The sequence below is a fragment of the Platalea leucorodia genome (genome assembly GCF_965183815.1).
Source record: "Platalea leucorodia genome assembly, chromosome: 6".
Lineage (NCBI taxonomy): Eukaryota > Metazoa > Chordata > Aves > Pelecaniformes > Threskiornithidae > Platalea > Platalea leucorodia.
This window is the reverse complement of record NC_138828.1, coordinates 40,403,728-40,410,357: the sequence shown is the minus strand read 5'-3', so window position 1 is coordinate 40,410,357 and position 6,630 is coordinate 40,403,728.

Sequence of the window (6,630 nt, the reverse complement as noted above, 5' to 3'; positions counted from 1 at the left end):
AAAATCATTAGTATTTTCTTGGGACATAGATAGATCAAGCACTACATAAAGAAGAAAGAACTAATAGTTCTCTGTCAGCCTCCACGTTTTCTTTTTTTTTCAGATTCCACTTTTGTGTACAGTTTAAAAAACTCCAGCAAATTTCCAGAGGTTATAAATGTGCTTTTTGTACTTCAATATATTGGGAAATGGAAAAATTGAATAGAATTCTGTGTTAGCAGTAACTTCTCTTTCCATTTATTTGAAAGGAAGCAGAAAGCTACAGTTTTATCAAAACACTGTATTAAACTAATAAGCAGTTTCAAACAACCAATGCAAGCCAATTAAATGTGACTCCATGTTTCTAGACTAACAAGCAGAAAGTTACATTTAAATTGAAATTTTATTCAGCAAAGACATAAGTCCCTCTTCAACATGGTCCATAAAATTAACCAGCTACAATATGCCCCATACAGATCAACAGTTCCCTCTCTGTAGGGACATAAAAAATACACTCAGCAGGCACTTTAAAGCCCTGAAGTGTATTACTACAACGTGTTTCACCGTATTTGAAAACGGGCAAAATGGCATGTGACATAGTAGCCGATCATTCAAAATCTCCCCGTGTGGCATGGACGGTAATTGTGTGCTGCATCTCTCATTTCCTTTGCCACCCTGAGACATTAAACCTGTATTACTATATTAGACACCAGTTTCCTAAGCTCACTTCTGATGAGAACACGAACACTGTGAAAGATGCAGCATGCCACAGGCATACAGAAAATACTTGCCAGTACTCATATGCTAGGTTTACTGACTTCTACTGTTATGTGCTGTTCAGTAGTTTTCATAAGAGTGCAGTGAACTTCCCACAGCATCTGCATGAAGCTCCTCTTGCAATTGCTACATTTGTTTGTGGTCCCCAATTAGAGGGGGCATCTAGTCAGTTAATGTATGCCATCTTAAACAGATCCAAGTCTTCCCCCTCGCAGTACGAGTCTAAACCCAATTGCACAGGAGGCAGTGCAACAGACCTGACCATCTTTCTGAGACTGCTAAACTTCATGTAGTTTCCTAATTGAGTATATATTGTGGGCCACAGATGGTGAGTATGTATTCCTGATTTGTGAGATCATAGGAAAGCTATTAGGCTTGTCCTGCTAACGAAATGCCAGTTTATACAGGGAGTTAAAGTAGAAATCACTATATTCAGCTTTCCTTCATGTGATTCATGTTGGCATCCTCACTGTCCACCCTGTTGGTAAATTCTCCAAGCAACAGTCATAAAAAAGCTGGGCTGCAATCGTGAGACACTTGTAAAGAGATCTAAGACTCTGACCTAGCACACCAATAGTGTAGAAAAATTCTTCACACACGATGCCTATGAAGCTCATGTGGGCTCTACCATAGTTTCTTTGACTAAGGCCATCAGGGGAGACGCCGTTGCCCTGTAATGATTCAGAGAGCAATACCTAGAAGGCCTCCTAACACTACCGCAGATATTAGAGGTGAAATTGAGTCATACAATCCTGAGTGGGCTCTAAATCTGGATTTTTCCAAAGTAAAGGTATTGGATGAATTTAGATGTTTCATCCAGAGAATTTGATTTGGCAACAAATACAGCTGAGCCAAAAACTGTGGGTAGCAGGCTTCCTAGCACCCCTGGTTACTCATGTATAGAAACACACAGAAGACTATTTCTTTGTGCTGACTTGTATCAGCAGCTCCTTCTCTCAAAAAAAAAACCTAATGCAAATTAAGGAAATTGGGAAAGATAATTCACATATTCCAGCTTTAGGCACCTAATCAAGATGTCTGTGGTAGGAACCTCATGTTCCTGTGTATCCAGTGGAATTTACAGGATTATTCAAAGTTTCTTGGTTTCTTTTGGGAAGCTCAACTGACTATAGGGGGCTGTGATAGGGTACTTAGAGTTAGCTTCTAAATATGCACTCCAAGAAGCTCTAGGCAGCCATTATAAAATGCTGGAGACTGCTGAAGAGTGTAAAGCAAAATTTAACTATGTTTACATTTTTACTCATACTCACCAAATACTGTTGCTAACATCGCACTTTGAGTCTGCCAGACCGCTTTCCATTTGGCTCGAGTTAATCTATTTGATGAAAACAACCCTCTTGGCATCCCTATGATGTTTCTTCTTTTTTTCTTTTCTCTCTGCCTATGGCCTCCTTTCTTACATGCCAGATGTGTTTTCCTGAAGAAAGAATTCCTGCTTAGCAAGTATGATACATTACAGTCTCCTTGTGTTGGAAACTGTACAAGTTCTTGCCCAGAACTACTTTTAAATCAAGCATACTGCTTAAAAAAAAAATCAACTGAGTTATCTTTAAAGTTCTTTTCTAAACATACATTCAGCTGTATAACTTATTCAAGTTTGGGTTTTACAATATTTGGGTGTACACAATTATTTTAACAGCAAGTAATAAAAGAATGTAAGAATAACAATGCTTTGGTTTATATTTTCTTTTTAAGAATATTTAGCTTCTGGGGGCATATAACTTCACCTGCTTCCAGCTGAATCTTTTTCTAATTGCACCTGTGTGCTTTCATCCCCTCAGTGAGAAAGAAGTCTGCAGTCAGTACATTTAAAAACAAAAAAGCATAATAAATAATATTCAAGTTTATATAGTTCACTTAAGTCTCTACACTTTGATAAAAGCAACATGTAATTTTTATTTGATGTTGTTCCTCAGAATTGTTTGTATTTCAAATATTACTTTAATTCTTGTTTAGACTCAGAGAGAAAGTAGCAGTAAAGAGTAAGAGAAGCACATGCTTGTTTACCCTGAAATCTGCAGCTTTACATGAGATATGGGATTGTATACAATCATATTTTCATGTTGTGTAGGCACTTTTCTTGTTGCATTTCTAGCTGTTAGTCATGGGTGATGGTAAAATAGCAGAGATGTAATATAACTCACAGAGGAAAAACACTATCCTCAGAGTACATCTGAATATAAAAATTCAGTTCAACGTCAAGATACCACTTGCCAGTGAACGTATTATGCTGTTGTAGTTATACTAGTCCTAGGGGATGTCAAGATGGATTTTTAAAGAGTGATCACATCATGTTCTTATTTATTTCTTACACAGGCTTATGTGCACAAAGACTTATTTTGGAGGGTTCATGGATGATTACACACACAGACTCTAATGTTAAAAATTCCTTTTTGTGGGGGAAAAAAAGCCCCAAAAAGGAAAAAGAAAAGAGAAAAGGAAAACTCTGCCCAGTGGCTACCTGGGAAGGGAAGCAGCAGAGTCTCCCAGGCACGTGCCCCCTTTGGGTGTCCTCTGCAGTGCAACACATGTCCCCACACAATACTTTTCTCACAATAACCATACGGTATCTGCCAGGACATGCTCAAACGCCACTCTGATCAGGTGCAGATGTTTTATGCAGGTTTGTTGTTCAGTTCCTTGTTGGGTCCCCCTGTGTAAATTATGAGTAGGAAAAAGCAGAGGAAAGGGAGAAGCAACTCTCACACCAGTGGCAATCACTTCCCATGAGAACCGACCATAGCAATAGTATTAGGGTTTGCCTGGAACAATATTGGGGTCTGCTGGTGAAAAATGCCATGAGCTGCTGTGACTTAGCTGAGGAAATTTTTGCATCAAAGAGCTGCGCTGAGTTCTCTGGAGATTCTGGATATTTGATTTTTTCTTTCTTTCTTTTTTTGTAGAGCACACAATTTAAGTACAAGGGATAGATGAATGAAGAAGATTACATCTTGTGCAATACTTTTCCTACGAGAGAAGTTAAACAATTATGACTTTGATCCTGCGATCAGATTTGGCAGCATGAAATTCTAACTAGCACATAGATGGGCAATAATACAAAACTGCAGAACTGGAAAATAGATTTGTTTTGGACTCTTTAAAAAGCCCAGCACTCTCCCGGGCAGACATTTTCCTCAGCCAATTCATTCTAAGACTGAAGAAAAGCCATCAAGAAAAATCACTATGTTGTCTCTCTTCAGGTATGCTGGGCAGTCAGCACTGATAGAGATGGGCAATCAGTTTTTATTGATCCATTCACCATTTTTCTAGACTTAATGGACTAAGACTTAAATAGCTAAATATACTCTGGTTCTGGCAGAGATGTGAAATTAACCTTGATTTGGTTTTGTTGTCTTTCTAGAATTATAACCTTCCAATATTATAAGGAGTTAATGAATTTCCCTTTAGTTTAATATTCTTTTCAAATGTCGCAAAAATCATTGTCCTAAGGAAGCAATAAAAGACTCCTTGGTACAGGAACTTTGGAGATCAGTTTTATGAACTCAGGAAACATTGCTTTTTATTGTATTATTGCAACAGAAGGATAGCAAGTATGTTGTCACGATGTGCAAGACTATTTGAAAATAGCACTCCATGCTCCTCACTTAGTTTATTTCTCTAATTCTATTACCATCTCAAGAAAGAGATGGTGCTGGTATTCTTTTTTTCATTTTATTGTTACTTATATCTATCTTTTCTCCAGAATCTTCTGAATATACTCTTTTCTTGCCTCCACATATTCTATAGATTTTCTTATTGATAAAATATCAACTGACCGTGATTTGGTCTTGGTGCTCTGATTCAAGTCCTTACATGTGATCCAGCTGCTGCATATAGTGGTATTAGCTTCAACTGGACTACATGATTACTCTGTTTACCCTAAAGAAAGTGAGAGAAAAAAAAAGACTCTTTAAGATTGCTTCAGGATTTTAGCATTTGACTACTTTAAAAAATTCTTCATGTACTTGTGCTACCTTTCTAATAAGGAATGACAGAATATTTAGTTATTTCCTAAATACAGAATAACATGTCTCTGAGCATGTTATTACAATAAAAACACTGACAATATGGTTTATGAAAAACTATACTGAACTTTAAATAAAATCTTAACAGTTAACAGCAAAAAAAATCAGCATCTCATGCTAAATACTCATCACTTTAAAAATGTTAGCAAATTCTTTTTCACAGGATAGCTCGTATAAATATCTACCTCACACTGATTAAAAAGTACTCTTAGGAAAATATTCTTTTAATGCAATTTATCTTCCGAATGAATGTAAAACTTTCCTTTTATTCTTTTTTTTTAAACTTTACTTGAATTTCACAGATACTCCTATTCTTTTCCCATTCCTAAAAATTTCAGTACTTGTGGTAAGGCAGAATGGGTATTAAAACTTCTGTCTTTTTTTTTTTATTATAGTTTTGAGTAATAGCACATGTCATTAAGCTAACTTAGCATTTCTTTAGTCGGAGCAGTGAGGACAATGTCTAGAAAGAGGACATCTACACTAAGAGTTGTTGACATATTTTTAGTATTACAGGGATCTAAAATAAAGACAGTATTCTTGTGCTTCATTAAAAGTGTGTGATAAATAAATAGCAGCAACATATCCTTGCCTTGACACGCAAGTCGTGACATTATCTCAGACCACAGAGGAAGCAGGAAACAGAGGATGTGCAATGCCAGACCATGTAGGACTTCAATGCAAAGTTAGGACATTAAAACACAAGGCCTTTTTAAACCACTTTTTGGACACTTTTTGTGTAAATTGACATGTAAAGCAAAACCATTGGGGAAGAATAATTATATTGGCAAGTCTCAGACAGGGAAAGGACTGAAAGAAACCATCTTCTGATCAGTATTTCCTTCAGGGTGGCCCCAGTGTTCCTTCAATAGGCTTTCTGTTGTATTGTCTGGACAATTGCTGCTCTAAGTCATTGACGGTGTCCGTTCATATGATTTAGTGGCTATCTCCCAGTTTTATACCTTTAATAACTGTTTAATGCACAATGTATGACATCAGAATGTACTTTAAACAGAGCAACTTCTGGTAATAGAGATGAAAGATTATGAACCAGGAATAGTGAGCATCTAACAATTGCACTGTTTGTCTTTGTCTGAATATTAAATCCAAAGTAATTATGTTAATTTTGATTAACTTTGCTAAATTTTCTTTGACTGATATCTGAATAATGGTTGTTGCTTTGAAAAGTGTTTGATTTTGCCTCTAGTAGATAGTGACTGTTATCACCTAACATTTTAGGTAGTAATGTAAGTACAGCTTCAAGAAGTCTTTGTTCCTGTAACATTACTCAGCTACAATAGGCGGAATGGGGAGTACTGATGTGGGTCCTTAGTAAAATTGTGTTTGTTGCTGTCAGGATGGCAAGTAGCAGCTCTTTCAGATGGAGTTAAGAAAGTCAGTCTCCCACTCTACTCTCTGAAACCTTCCATGACCTGCACAAAGGGAGGACAGGAGGTAACATGCATTTTGCAGAAGAGCCACTGGGATCAGTGAACAAAAATATCAACCTCAAAGCCTTGTGCTTATGGCTGATGGCTGTACCAACTGTCTTTCTACGATCTGCTTAGGGAAATAGAAATTCAGGCCCTATTTCAGAATCCTGTTCAAAGATACTCAAATATTTACATTTTGCTAGACAGATTTATGTAGTGTAGAAGGTAAATGCCTTTGAATATACAAAGCAACCTAACAACATAATATAGTTTCTTTGTAAATTATTAGAATAAAAGTAGCATGCATTTTCCAAAGGAGTATTTTTTCACACGTACCTACACAATGGAACAGACAGATGCTTGTGATAGGCCCAGTGGTAGCTACCAAACCCACA